Source organism: Grus americana, unplaced genomic scaffold (genome assembly GCF_028858705.1).
Source record: "Grus americana isolate bGruAme1 unplaced genomic scaffold, bGruAme1.mat scaffold_848, whole genome shotgun sequence".
Lineage (NCBI taxonomy): Eukaryota > Metazoa > Chordata > Aves > Gruiformes > Gruidae > Grus > Grus americana.
The window spans coordinates 11833-24543 of record NW_026562047.1 but is presented as its reverse complement, the minus strand read 5'-3'; positions in this window follow the sequence as shown (position 1 = coordinate 24543).

Sequence of the window (12711 nt, the reverse complement as noted above, 5' to 3'; positions counted from 1 at the left end):
GGGAGACAGTGTCGAAAGCCTTACTCATCTACCAAGCCAGCCATTTCATTAGAGAAGTTTATTGGGTTGTCAGATAGGCATGACATTTCCTTTCATCAGATGGGCTCTGGGCCTCTGTCTATCAGTCACAGTCTGGCACTTGGAGGGCCATGATGTTACACCATTGTATACCCCATAAGGATTTGGCCAGTTCAAAAAAAAGGATGATAAGAGGGAAGTGCTACCAACTGTGGTCATTGCTTGATAGCAAAGAAATAGTAGTCAGCTCTATCCAACCTCTCCAACCTCCCTTGCTCTCAGCTCTGTTTAGATGAAATGTAGACATACAATGTTTTAATATAAACATGTCCTGGAAACAATTTCTTCGTTCAAAGTGTTCATAGGAAACGTATTTTAGAAATGGCTGCGTAAATCTAGATTTATAAAGAGGGCTGAGAGTCATCAGCTTGCTGGTGCATTCAAGGCTTGAGAAAGTTCTCCCCCCGCTTTATGATCCCAGTGAGAGTGCTCAGTTCAATGTCCCCCCATAAACACAACAAGACATAACCCCATGACATGACATAACTTTTGCAGCCTCCCCCAGTACCCGACCCTTTCCCAGCCCCAGCTGTGTCCTACGTGGGGCTTTACAGTCAGCCTTTCTCTGGGGCTGGCACTGAGTCCAGCAGGAGGATGGAGGAGCCTTTGCAGCAACTGACCCGTAAACCTGAAATGAGCAGCCATTGCTGGAAATGGCCAGTGAGAGAGGCTGGGAGCTGGCAAACGTCCTGGGCCACCTTCCCAGGCTGTCCATGCCACCGAGAGCACCAACCGGCATCCTCCCTCCTGCACCTTCATGTCTTTGATCCCTTTCGTGAGCCCTGGCTGTGCACGACAACCCTCCCTGGTGTGAGTGCTCACCCTGCGTGCTCACACAGTGCCAGCTGTACACTGGTAGTTTCCTCTCCCGGGCACTTTCCAGCCCCAACAAGACCCTCCCCAGCTCTTCCCAGCTCCACTACCCCTCCCCAGCCCAGCCCAGCTCAGCCCAGAAGCCCAGTCTGGGCTGGCCCACGGCAGTGCCCACAGCAGGGTGCTGCAGAGTTCTGGGCGCTCACCCCACAGCCACAGCCTCTCTGAAGGGCACAGCAGCTCCCGGGGGGCAGAGAGGGCTCCAGCCTCCCCATCAGCCCCAGGGCTGGGGCCAGTCATGGCACGAGGAGACGGAGGACAGCATTTCTCTGTGTCTCCTGCTCTTCCCTCAAAGAGATCCTTATTGACCATTGCTGGCAGCCCCTCTGTGCCCGTCCCTCTGCCGAGCGCAAGACTCCTGGCCTGGGGGCTCCCCAGGCAGCTCCTGCCGCACCAACAAGAGAGAAGCCTGCCCAAACTGGTGCATGCAGGAATAGGTCTCCTGCTCTTCTCCAGGGATGTCATCGTGGCATGGCCCCGGGCTGGCGGTGCTGCTCAGCAGGGCAGAGGTGCCCAAAAGCCACAGGGAGACAGTGCCAGGCAGATACCTGTGGATCATTCATCATTTCCTTTGGCACTTGGCACCCACACGTGAAGGCTCAGCTAAGGCCAATTCCCTGACACAGCACCCTGTGCCCTCCTGCTCTGAGCCCATGGACAGCCCAAGCACAGCAGCATGCTTGTAGGGACAATTTCTTCATCCTGTTCCTGACCTCAGCTTTCGAAGAAGAGGCCAACCTCCAGACACGGGCAGTGAGGAAATCCATTTAATTACAGAGATGTGACACAGTAGGTCAGCTATACTATCATGCAAGAAAACTGTACAAAGGCCTCTGGGGAGACAGGCTGGCTTCATGCTTCTGGGGAAATTGAGCGGCTGCAGGGATTCCTGGGAAAGCAGAATTGTCACAAATAATATGCCCAAAGTACAGGAAGTTCCATGGATGAGTTTGAAATAAATAGTGAAGAGACACGGGCATCTTATTCCTGCTGCAAGACAAGTGATTGAATCAGCTTCTGCAGGGCATCTTTGAGCTCCCGGTTCCTCATGCTGTAGATGAGGGGGTTCATGGCTGGAGGCACCACTGAGTACAGAAGTGACACCAGTGAGTCTAGCAATGGGGAGGAGCTGGAGGGGGGCTTCAGGTAGGCAAAAGATCCAGTGCTGATAAACAGGGAGACCACGGCCAGGTGAGGGAGGCACGTGGAAAAGGCTTTGTGCCGTCCCTGCTCAGAGGGGATCCTCAGCACGGCCCTGAAGATCTGCACATAGGACACCACAATGAAAATAAAACACCCAAAGGCTAAACAGGCACTAACCACAAGAAGGCCAACTTCCCTGAGGTAGGCATCTGAGCAGGAGAGCTTGAGGATCTGGGGGATTTCACAGAAGAACTGGTCCATAGCATTGCCATGGCAGAGGGGTAGGGAAAATGTATTGGCCGTGTGCAGCAGAGCAGTGAGAAACCCACTGCCCCAGGCAGCTGCTGCCATGTGGGCACAAGCTCTGCTGCCCAGGAGGGTCCCGTAGTGCAGGGGTTTGCAGATGGCCACGTAGCGGTCGTAGGCCATGATGGTGAGAAGACAATACTCCCCTATAATAAAGAAGAGAAAGAAAAAGAGCTGTGCAGCACATCCTGCATAGGACATGGCCCTGGTGTCCCAGAGGGAATTGGCCATGGCTTTGGGGAGAGTGGTGGAGATGCAGCCCAAGTCAAGGAGGGAGAGGCTGCAGAGGAAGAAGTACATGGGGGTGTGGAGGTGGTGGTCACAGGCTATGGCGGTGATGATGAGGCTGTTTCCCAGGAGGGCAGCCAGGTAGATGCCCAGGAAGAGCCAGAAGTTCAAAACTTGCAGCTCCCGTGTGTCTGCGAATGCCAGGAGGAGGAACTCAGAGATGATGGAGCTGCTGTTGGACATTTCCTTCCTCTGGGCATGGGGATCTTTTCAAGGAGGAAAAGGCAGTGACAAGTTAGAGCACTCTTCTCTAACAAAAATCCAAGCCATTTCTCACACACCCTCCCCCTGCTAGACAAACACACACAGTCTTGTTGTGTTCTAGGAGCTACTTCTGCAGCTCCATTGCTGGAACTCTGCTTGCTGCTGGCTGAATGTGCCGTGGGAGAAGGGCCTCTGCATCCCTGAGGGCAACTCAAAGCTTGGAAGGACACCTCAAATATATAGCCCTAAATAAGTAAGTGCCCTAAAGATGGCGTCTCAGTAAGTAAGAGTCAGCTCATACTCGGGCTCTACAGGCTGCATTAAGCAGAGCTCCACAGGCGAGATGAAAGCTGGGACACTTGTTCCCACGGACACATTTGCGTGAATGGACCCACAAGATCAGCCCGTGACTCTGCAGCTGAACCTCCCATCCCCAGAGAGTCTGACAGCACCACCAGCATAACAACAGCAAGAACACAGACAAGTGGAGAAAGAAGGCAAAATACAGGGAGGGTCTGGCGCAGAGAGGCCAGGGCAGAGGCAGCCGGGCACTCAGGACAGCGTTACCCTGACCCAGCTGTGCACGCCACCTCCCAGACACCAACATTGCTGGGCAGCTGCTCTCAGCCCCGGTGCTCTGCAGAGGGAACTGGGCACGTGGCTGGAGAGCTGCCCCACGGCTCTGCTGAGCTCTGGCTGCAGAGGAGCTGGGTCATGCCTTGGAGCCCACGGCCCTGAGGGCAGAGGCTTTGCTGGGTGGGAGAGGAGGCAAGGGGGCTTGCTCAGAGGAAGGGGTCTGCGTTGGAGGAGATGACACACCAGCCTTCACACCCTGCAGCCATCCCCAAAACACTGGAGATGCCATGCCCTGTCCCTCTGATGGCTTGGCACAGAATTACTGCTCTGGAGAACATCCCACTCCTTTTCACCAGCCATGGGATATTCCAGCCCTAGGAGATCTCTCCAGAATACCCACGTGCATTGCCCTGCAGCCAAAGACTTACCATGTAAAGCGGTGTGAAGGCTTCTCCTCCAGTGAGCTCTATACATCTTGCCATTGCTGACCGCCCTCCACCTCTCTTCTCCTCGCTCCTCTGCCCTCGCTGCCTGCAGGCAGTGCCCTCAGCCCTGCTGCGCTTTGCAGAGGAGCTGCTCCTGGGCAGAGCTGTCTCTCTGCAGCGCTGCCCGCTTGCCATGAGCTCCCTCCATCCCAGGAGCCCAGCCCAGCTCAGCAGCAGAGGACCAGCCCAAGGCAGCACTTTCTCTGCCCCCTCTGGGCTCCCTCAGAGAATGTCCCTGGGGCTCCAGGGGAACCTGCTGAGAAACAGGCTGAAGCAATCACTGATGTTCCCTCCCTCGGCTGGGGAAGGACACCTCTTTCCAGCAGTGGCTTTTCTGTCAGAGACACACTTAGGTCTCAGCATCGCCTTTTTTTGTTCCGGTGTTAGAGCGGTCACCCAGACAGGGCCAGGGCAGCTGCTCAGCTTTATGGCCAAGCACAGGCCTGTCGTGCTACCTCAGATGCCAAAGCTGCCCAGCACAAGGGTGGCTGAGAAGGGCGTTTGAGGATCTCTCGCACAGCGATCCCCGTTCAGAGCTGGTAAATAACAGACACCTCTAACGGCATCTCAGACAGATTTGCTGCTGCTGAGCAAGTTACCGAACGCCAGCACTGCAGTGAGGCAATGTCTGTCCCGTGTCTACCCAGCAGATGCATGAGGCAGTGCAGGAGTACGGGGCACACCACGGCAGGGTCTCCGCTCCTGTGCCAACACTTTCAAATGCTGCTGGTTCTTCTCACCCCCATCCTTTGTTCACCTCCTTGATGATACAGTCACAGAACAGGTAAATGACTTTCACATGACTGCCCAGATGACAGGATGTCCATAGGCAAGGACATGTTCAGCAGCAACTTGTCCTTCTTGGAGACCGTCTCCCCCTCCACCACAGGCCCTGGGGGCTGCAGAGACACTGCAGACGGGAAAGCCCTCTCCTGCCAGGACCGCACAGTCCAAACCTGTTTCTCTGTGGCACTGGGGAGCACAGGGTTTGCGCTCTTTGTGGGCCCCCTCATTTCAGCCTTACATTGCCACCTGCCATCCACACCAGCATGTCTCTGCTCTGAAGCAAAGTCTTTGCTTGCACAGGATCTTGGACGCCAGAGCTGTGGCAAGTCTGAGGTTGGCCCTGGTGGCACCAAGCTGAGGGGCTGCAGCCCCAGTGTGCACCAATGGTCTCAGCCTGGAGCACAGACAGGAGGAGCTGGAGCCCTGTGCGCTGTCACAGAGCCCTGAAATCGATGTAATACCTGCTGAGGTGCGGTGGCACAGGTCAGAACCCTTGAGGTGCTGCGATGGATGGATACAGGCTCCTCAGAAGGGATGAGTTGGAAAGATCAGGAGGGGGATGCCCTCAGTGTGAGGGGGCTGCCTGGATGTGTGGAGGTCCTCCATGGGATGGGCAGCATATTGGGTGAGCTCTTGTGGGTGGGGGTCACAGGAGAGACCAATTAGGGAGACATTGTGGTGGGAGATTAACACCTGGAATCAGGTGAGGAAGAGGACAAAGCCTTATTTAAGAAATGTGAGGAAGTCCATTGACCCCACATCACCCTCGGGGACTCGGCTCCCCCTGACACTCACGGGAAGGGGAAACCGCAGGGTGCAAACAGTCCCGGAGGTTTCTTCTGGTTCCTGGGGCCAGCTTCTTAGCACAGCTGCCAGGTGTGCCAACAGAGGTGATGCTCACCTGCACGTGGTACCTGCAAAGAGGGAAAAGTGGATCCAGGATGTGAAATGCAGTGTCAGTCTGAGCTGAGCTACGCTGTGGGCATACTGGTCTCCAGCCACAGCCATGGGCACAGCCGTGCCTGGCCATGGACCTCCTTGGTTCTGACTCACAGACTCGCTTCCCAGCTTGATCCATTATGGATGCACAACAGCACAAGACCCTGTCCCTCAAGTGCCAGGCTCCGGCCGATACACAAAGGCCCAGCACAGCCGTGTCACTGCAGTGCTTGTACAGCCGGGCCCTGGAGGTGCTCAGCATGCCAGGGCCAAACACTTTCAAACAGTCGAGTTTTGGGGTAAAATTGACTTGAATTGCACCTGTGAAATCCAGCCATGTATGGACTGAAACAGTGGGAATGACCTCCTCCTCTCTCCTTCTTCTTCCTTTCTTCCCATTCCTCGGTCATATTTCAGAGGAGAGCAAATTAAAGGGGTTGATGCTTCTGGGTGCCAATGACTGAAAGCAGGGGAGTGAGGGAACGCATGGAAAAGGAGCTAAAAGTCTTGCTAGTTCAAAGCTGTTGTTTTCAGATCCTACCCCTGAAGACTTGAATCTGCAGCAGAGAACCTCTCTTTCAGCAGTTAAGTTGAGATTCCCCCAGCTGTCCTGGCTGTGTCCCCTCCCAACATCTCGCCCACCCCCAGCCTACTCACTGGCAGGGCAGCCTGACAAACAGAAAATAAACACCGTTCAGCAATCGCTAACACGTCATTGTGTTGCCAAGGCTGTTTTCATCGCACATCCAAAACATACAACCATACGAGCTCCCACCTACCCGTGGCCAGGCTGGTGGCACTTTTGGGGAGGATAGCTGAAAACCTCCCAGGATGGGGATCACAGAGACACGCTGGGTGTCCTGCTGCAGTGCAGCACACACTCCTATGTTTTAGTAATTTTCCTGTTGCCCTGTGTGAAGCTCCCAAGAGGCCCCTCACACCATTGTTGCCCTTGTCTGGATAACCAGTGGGGAAAGGGTTAAGAGAGGATGCTGTTCTTCTTGGAGAGTATGAGGAGGGTAAAAAAGATGAACTGGATGGCATCCGCTGCTGTCCCTTCACTCGGAAAGACAATCCTTTCATCTCAGAAAGCAGTGCAGATGGTCAGGCATGACGTACCTGAGTAAATGCAGTCACCCTCTCCTTCAGAAACACAGAAATGGGATCCAAGAGGACACACTCTGGGACGCATTCCTCAACCAAAAGGAGGGTGAGAAGCCTTCAGGTCCCCAGCTCATCCCTGGGGCCTTTTTGGAAGATGCATGCAATGTTTGCTTTTTGCAAGTCCTCAGGGGGTGCCCTGGATGACGTGTCCAAAGTGACACAGAGCAGTGTCACTGTGACTTCCTGGCCAGCACCCTTGGATGGAGTCCCTCTGGTCCCATGGACTGGTAAAGAGCTGAGTGTGCTCAGGTGAGCCCTGACTTGATCCCCACCCACTGCAGGTTGTTCTCCATGTACCTCAAGGCACAAAGGCCTGGGATGATGAAGGCAGAGCCAAAGGCAGCATATTGTACCTCAGACATATTGACACTTGCCCTTGGTAAATTCTGCAGTGGCCCCACGTAGTCTTTCTTTCTTCTTTAACTGTAACTTCAGTAGCAACAGCTCATCTTGGTGCCATTGAATTCCTTTATGAGAGTCAACTGACTGTCTGTATGCACCACTGCTGTCCTTGCAGGAGGTTGTCCTGAAACACCAGCTGTGCTGGGCTCTGCTGCCTATCAGTACTGCTGCTCATGAGATCCCTCCTGAAGGTCCCCAGTCTGCCCCTCTGACGTCCCAAGGGCCCATATATGCAAAGACGCGCTATGTTCATAGCAGAGACGCGCTTGGACTATGTGTTAGATGGCAATGTCAATGATGATATGAGCTGTAGACGTAGATGATGAGGTAGCTGACATGAGGTGCCCACAGAGCCAGCAAAACCTGCTGTCCTCACCAATGCCCGAGATAAGCAGGGCTGGGCTGTGCAGCCCTGACAGGAGACCATGAGACGTTATAGTCAGGGCAGACCTGGGAAATACAGCTGATGGGGAAGAGAAGGAGACATAGCCATCCCTATGGCACATGCCTCCATTTGGTCAGAGGAACACCTCTATAGGTTGCCCTGAACCTACTGATCAGGGACAGGATTCTTTGTACTGAATGTCAGCATCTGCTGTCATGTCTGTTGGCCAAAGGAATTCCCCAACAGCCTCCAAGGTGATGCCCTCACATGCCACCCTGTCCCTCACAATTGTTCCATTACAGCTTGCTGCCACCTGCACGTGCCTTGGACCACCTGTGGCACCTCAAATGGCACCAGGTTTTAGCATCAGAAAAGTTCACTTCTGGCCTCTCTCTCCATTATTAACATGGCAGCTTAGATAAGGAGCTCAGACCTATTTGACTGAAAAAGGGGAAACATCAAATGCATTTTTAACAAGGGAAAAAAGGAAGACTCAGAGAACTACAGGCCGGTCAGTCTCACCTCTGTGCCTGGCAAGATCATGGAGCTGCCAAGGAGGTGACTGGTGACAGCCAACATGGCTTCACTAAGGGCAAATTGTGCCTGACAGATTTGGTGGCATTCTGTGATGGGGTTACAGCATTGGTGGATAAGGGAAGAGTGACTGACATCATCTACCCGGAACTGTGCAAGGCATTTGACACTGTCCTGCACGACATCCTTGTCTCTAAATTGGAGAGACACGGATTTGACAGGTGGACCACTCAGTGGATAAGGAATTGGCTGGACGGTCGCACTCAAAGAGTTGTGGTCAATGGCTCAATGTCCAAGTGGAGATCAGCTACAAGTGGCGTTCCTCAGGGGTCGGTACTGGGACTGGTACTGTTGAATGTCTTTGTCGGTGACATGGACAGTGGGATCGAGTGCACCCTCAGCAAGTTTGACGACACCACCAAGCTGTGTGGTGTGGTCAACATGCTGGAGGGAAGGGATTCCATCCAGAGGGACCTTGACAGGCTGGAGAGGTGGTCCCATGCAAAACTCATGAAGTTCAACAAGGCCAAGTGCAAGATCCTGCATGTGGGTCAGGGCAATTCCAAGCACAACTACAGGCTGGGCGGAGAATGGATTGAGAGCAGCCCTGAGGAGAAGGACTTGGGAGTGTTGATTGATGAGAAGCTCAACATGAGCCGGCAATGTGCGCTTGGAGCCCAGAAAGCCAACCGTGTCCTGGGCTGCATCACCAGCAGCGTGACCAGCAGGTCAAGGGAGGTGATTCGGCCCCGCTACTCTACTCTTGTGAGACCCCACCGGCAGTACTGTGTCCAGCTCTGGGGTCCCCAGTACAGGAAAAACATGAAGCTGTTGGAGTGAGTCCAGAGGAGGCCATGAAGATGATCAGAGAGCTACCTAAAGGGGCTACAGGAAAGCTGGAGAGGGACTGTTTATCAGGGAGTGTAGTGACAGGACAAGGGGTAATGGGTTTAAACTAAAAGAGGGGAGATTTACATTAGATATTAGGAAGAAATTCTTCACTGTAGAGGGTGGAGAGGCCCTGGAAGAGGTTGCCCAGAGAAGCTGTGGATACCCCCTCCCTGGAAGTGTTCAAGGCCAGGTTGCATCGGGCTTTGGGCAACGTGGCCTAGTGGAGGGTGTGCCTGCGCATGGCAGGGGGGTTGGAACTAGATGCTCTTTCAGGTCCCTTCCGACCAAAGCCATTCTATGATTCCATGATTTTTTTGCAGCTGAGCTGAGGCAAGAGGAATCCCACCTCCAGTGGGTCTGTGGGTTGCACTGGAGAAGCTGAATCCCCTCTGGCCTCAGGAATACTGATGAGAGCTGAGATGCCTTCATTGACTTGGTTCCATCCCTGCCCTGCACAGAAGGAAATGATCCCCTGCCTGTCACTGCCTGTGTGTCCTGCCTGACAATGGGGCAGGAATGGGGGTTTCCAGAGGGGAACATGGACACCTCCTGTAGATCTGCACACCCTGGAAGAGCAATTCCCATCGCAGGAATCAGCCTGTCCAGTGCTTAGGGAGGGACACTGGGTGATTACTTCAGTCTGCTTCAAATTCTGCTCCCCAGGAGAGACCCTGCTGCCTTTCGTGAGCTGTCAGCCCTGGAGGCCCAGGGACACCTCGAGGGAGTCGGGGAGGGTGGGGAGGGGGCAGAGAAGGTGGCCCCTTGGGCTGTTGTGCTGCTGCTGAGCTGGGCTGGGCTCCTGGGATGGAGGGAGCTCATGGCAAGCGGGCAGCGCTGCAGAGAGACAGCTCTGCCCAGGAGCAGCTCCTCTGCAAAGCGCAGCAGGGCTGAGGGCACTGCCTGCAGGCAGCGAGGGCAGAGGAGCGAGGAGAAGAGAGGAAAGAGGCAGTCTGGGGTGTGAGAATGTTGCGAAGTAACAGGAGGAGAAATCTGCACAGCACTTGGCACGGTAGGTCTGTGGCAGCAGGACAAAGCAGCTGCAGTTCCTGGAGAGACCTCCAAAAGCTGGCACATACCACAGCCTGTGGGATCTATCAGGAGGACGCTCACAACGTCTCTGGTGTGGAGGAGGAGGAGGACGTGCTGCAGAGCAGGGCTTCCCTGCCACAGCGTCAGAGGCACAGGGCATGACGGCTGCCTTCTGCCAGGAACGGCCGCAGGGGTGTGCAGGTGGGTGTGCAGCCAGGGGTGCCCAGGGCTGTCCTTCCGAGCAGGGTCCCTGCACCCCAGGGGCTGTGTGCTGGCACAGGGACTCTGCCGCCTGCCAGGGTCACCCTCAGCCTGCCCGGGGAGCTCCCCATGGCGCTGTGGGGAGAAGCTGTGGGTGGAAGGAGCGACCTCTGTCAGGGCAGGGTCCTTCTGCTGTCGAGAGGGTGCTGCGTGGGTCAGGGTTGCTCACAGCTCCAGGGTAGCCCTGGGGATTTCCAAGGGGTCTTTTCAAGATGGTTTTCCCTGTAAGGGAAGGTGTCTGTCTTTTGAGGTTTCTCATCTTGGTCGGCTGGTTGGGCAGTGGGACATTTCCAAGGGGACTTTTGAATCCAGAGATCAAAGGAGGGTCTCCTGTATGGCTAAGGAGCTTTCCTCATCTGTGATTCAGTGTGCAGCTGTGGGGGCTACAGACAGCACCAGCATCACCTTTCCAGTCTCATCAGGCTTTGTGTGACCTTCTCTGTAGCCCCTGCACACACAGAGAGGCTGCAGGGCAGAGCTGGGCACACAGGGGCTGGCATGGGGTCTGTGAGCAGAGAAGAGACGTGGGGCCAGAGAAAGAGCTCCTGGCAGGGACAGCTCCAGGCAGGAGAGATGGGCAGGAAAGGAAGGAACTGCTCATGGAAACCCTGTTGCAGGGGAGACAGGGGCACCTCCCGGCCACCCCTTGCAGTGCAGATGCCTTCCCTGAGAAACCCCCTTCATCCCTCCCACCCAGCACATCCTTGGCCCTCACGGCCATTGGGGTCTAGGGTAGGAGTCACCTCTCTGTCCAGCAGACCAGCAGAAGAGGCGAAGGGCATCCCTCCTGCCACATATTTATTTCCCGCTGACCAGCAATCGGATGGAAGGCAACTGTCCTACAGTATCAGTCTCTGGGAGGTGACATGCACAGCTGGGTCAGGGTAACGCTTTCCCGAGTGCCCGGCTGTCTCTGCCCTGGCCTCTCTCAGCCAGACCCTCCCTGTGCTTTTCCTTGTTTCTCCCTGTGATTGTTTTAAAGTTACCTTTTTATTGCGGTCAGACTCCCTGGGGGTGGGAGGTTCAGCTGCAGAGTCACGGGCTGATCTTGTTCATCCATTCATGTGGGCATGTCCTTGGGAACAAGTGTCCCAGCTTTCCTCTGACGTGTGGGGCTGTGGGCAATGGAGTCTGTGGGGCTGGAGAATGAGCTGGATTTCCCTTAATCAGGTGCTGTCGTTAGGACACTTGGCTAAGTCCTTGGGGGGTCCCTCCAAGGTGTGAGCTGCCCTCCAGGATGCAAGCCTGCCCCATAGCACCTTTGTGTTATCTGAAAGCCCCATGGAGAAATGCCGAGATGCTACAACCAAGGAAAAGCTGTTGGGTTGGTGAAATGAGCCGCGTTTCTTCTTGTCTAGAAGTGGGGTGCTGAGTCCTTGAGAAAGGGTGAGACAATTTGTGGTCTGCGCTGGATGCCTCTGCTCTCAGCAGTGTCTGGTTGTATGACATAACCTAAGAGTGTGGTCACTCTCCACCTCATGAAGGTACAAGCTGGGAACAAGACGGAGGGACAGACCAGCTCCCCTCACTCTGCTCTAAGCCACAGGCAATCCTCTTGCCTCACACGACTCACTCTGTGCTCCCTGAGTGCAGCAGAAATGCTGAGGGTTTCTGACATCCAAGAACACCTCCCGAATGTCTCAAGATGCCTTCTGCCATCCTAGTTCCTTCGTACGCAGAGTGCAGATGCTGACAGGCCCTTTTTCGTTAGGAGCGGATTCACCTGACAAAGCCAAACCCCAGGACTGGCCCCTGTCCCCACCGTTCCCATGAACCCACTGCTGCAGAGCAGGGCTGACTCCTCGGCAGCCAGCGGGCAGAGGCTCTGCTCCTCACAGCAAAATCAGCCAGCACCAACCAGAGCTGCACCCATGGAAGTGTAGGAGGTCTCCTGGGAAATGAGAAGGGCTGTATGCAGTAGGGGCAGAGTCTATGGGTAATGGATTTCATTTTGCTCAGAGAAGTCTCTGCTAACTGACTGTGTTTTCCTCCTTGAACAGTTCCCCATGCCCAGAGTGAACAAATGTCCAACAGCAGCTCCATCACCCAGTTCCTCCTCCTGGCATTCGCAGACACACGGGAGCTGCAGCTCTTGCACTTTGGGCTCTTCCTGGGCATCTACCTGGCTGCGCTCCTGGGAAACGGCCTCATCATCACTGCCATAGCCTGTGACCACCACCTCCGCACCCCCATGTACTTCTTCCTCCTCAACCTCTCCCTCCTCGACCTGGGATCCATCTCCACCACTCTCCCCAAAGCCATGGCCAATTCCTTCTGGACACCAGGGCAATTTCCTTCTCAGGATGTGCTGCACAGCTCTTTCTGTTTGTTTTTTTCATTTCAGGAGAGTATTTTCTTCTCACCATC